The sequence below is a fragment of the Entelurus aequoreus genome, linkage group LG18, assembly GCF_033978785.1.
Source record: "Entelurus aequoreus isolate RoL-2023_Sb linkage group LG18, RoL_Eaeq_v1.1, whole genome shotgun sequence".
NCBI lineage: Eukaryota > Metazoa > Chordata > Actinopteri > Syngnathiformes > Syngnathidae > Entelurus > Entelurus aequoreus.
In genome coordinates, this window is record NC_084748.1 from 46,808,051 (window position 1) to 46,811,066 (window position 3,016).

Here is a 3,016-nt window from a genome sequence, read left to right on the forward strand (position 1 = left end):
CATAACATTGATTTTGATTCATTATTATTTTTTGGGCAAAGACAGTTTAAAAGAAACAAAAACAAAAAATCTCACTAAAATTCTTGGGGATGAAAGTGTTAAAAATAATTCACGCGTTATTTCATTTTTACTTCCAACACTTACGTCTCTAGATCAACTTTAGATCTTTCATAAAATATGCAATATTTTTCCCCAAAAAAATATTTACAAGTGTAATATTTGATGGGCCCTGCGATGAGGTGGCGACTTGTCCAGGGTGTACCCCGCCTTCCGCCCGAATGCAGCTGAGATAGGCTCCAGCGACCCCGTAAGGGACAAGCGGTAGAAAATGGATGGATGGATTTTGTAAATGTAAAGTTTTTACTGTAAAATGTCCACAATTGATATAATTAATAATGAAATCAAATCCATACATTATTCAGTGTTACAAGTGGCCCTCTGAGGCCCTCAATGAAAACCATTTTGACATCCCAAGTTGTTTGGCGCCACCTGTTGGTGTGACGTGGACATTTAACACAACCTGACTTTTTTTATGGTCCCATATTAAGTTAAAGTACCACTGATAGTCACACACACACACTAGGTGTGGCGAAATTATTCTCTGCATTTGACCCATCACCCTTGATCACCTCCTGGGAGGTGAGGGGAGCAGTGAGCAGCAGCGGTGGCCGCGCCCGGGAATCATTTTTGGTGATCTAACCCCCAATTCCAACCCTTGATGCTGAGTGCCAAGCAGGGAGGTAATGGCTCCCGTTTTTATAGTCTTTGGTATGACTCGGCCGGGGTTTGAACTCACAACCTACCGAGACTATTCAGCTCGGTACAATAATACCTTTACCACAATGTCAGCCACAACTCTAAAAGTGCATTTAACAAAAGGGCTAAATATTTTAAATTAGAAGAAAATGTGAATGATATTGAAACATATAAAGTCCTGCAGGAGTCATTTTTAGGAGTTTATGAGGCAAGCATCAAACTCTGAATATGTTTGACATGGAATATTCGGTTTACTCACGTGATCGCAGAAGAAAAACAAAGGAGGCAGCATGAGGATGAGGATGATGATGATGACGTTGAAGCGTGATTCCAGTGAAATTTAATCAGCAACAACAACAAACATGTCAGTAGTAGACGTCTTATTGAAATAAAATGAAAAAGTCGGATGTGTTCTGTCCAAATAAGCTGACTTGTCAAAAAACAACAACAACAATTTACATTAGCATAATCCGATAGCGCTGTCTGTCCATTTATGCTACCGCGTCTAAAAATGCTGCCTCAAAGTGGAACTGCACTTCGTTCCCAATCATTATGACGGACGCATTTTTTTAATGCATTCTAAATATTAAATAAACGGGACGGTTCCCGGTTCGATCCCCACCTTCTACCAACCTCGTCACGTCCGTTGTGTTCTTGAGCAAGACACTTCACCCTTGCTCCTGATGGGTCCTGGTTAGGGCCTTGCATGGCAGCTCCCGCCATCAGTGTGTGAATGTGTGTGTGAATGTGGAAATAGTGTCCAAGCGCTTTGAGTACCTTGAAGGTAGAAAAGCGCTATACAAGTATAACCCATTTACCATTTAAACGTAAATAAAAGTCGGCTTACAACAGAGCCAATGGAAGCCCCTCTATTTTGCCCATAAAATCCAATAAAAAGTACTAACAATACTCCATTTACATTTGGTGACTTGAATGTACTGTATACACGTGTGTATGTATATATACTGTACATATACACACATATATACACATGTATATGTATATATACGTGTATATGTACATATACACACATATACACATACGTATATATATATACATACAGTATATATATATATATACACATACATACATGTATATACACATACGTATATACACACACACACACACATCACACACATACATACACATACAAATATACATACATTACATATATATACATATATATAATGTATGTATATTTATATATTTGGATGTATATTTATATATTTGTATATACATATATTTGTATGTATGTGTATATATATATATATATATGTATAGTATAATATAGTATCCTTTATATATATATATATATATATATACATATATATATATATATATATAATGTATGAATATATTTATATATATATATATTTGTATGTATGTGTATATATGTATATGTATATACGTATAGCATAATATAGTATCCTTTATATATATATATATATATATATATATTTATATATATACACACACACACACATATACTGTGTGTGTATATACATACACACAACCACACACACACACACATATACCTGTATACATATACACGTATGTATGTATACATATACACACACTATATATACATATATATTATATATATATATGTATATTATATATGCACACTGTATAAATATATATATATAATATATACACACTGTATATATATATATATAGGATGCCGACGCTGAGATCATTATTCATGCGTTCGTTACGTCTCGTCTCGATTACTGTAACGTATTATTTTCGGGCCTCCCTATGTCTAGCATTAAAAGATTACAGTTGGTACAAAATGCGGCTGCAAGGCTTTTGACAAAAACAAGAAAGTTTGATCATATTACGCCTATACTGGCTCACTTGCACTGGCTTCCTGTGCACTTAAGATGCGACTTTAAGGTTTTACTACTTACGTATAAAATATTACACGGTTTAGCTCCAGCCTATCTCGCCGATTGTATTGTACCATATGTCCCGACAAGAAATCTGCGTTCAAAGAACTCCGGCTTATTAGTGATTCCCAGAGCCAAAAAAAAGTCTGCGGGCTATAGAGCGTTTTCTATTCGGGCTCCAGTACTCTGGAATGCCCTCCCGGTAACAGTTAGAGATGCTACCTCAGTAGAAGCATTTAAGTCCCATCTTAAAACTCATTTGTATAATCTAGCCTTTAAATAGACCCCCCCTTTTTTTAGACCAGTTGATCTGCCGTTTCTTTTCTTCTCTCCTCTTCTCCCCTGTCCCTTGCGAGGGGGAGTTGCATAGG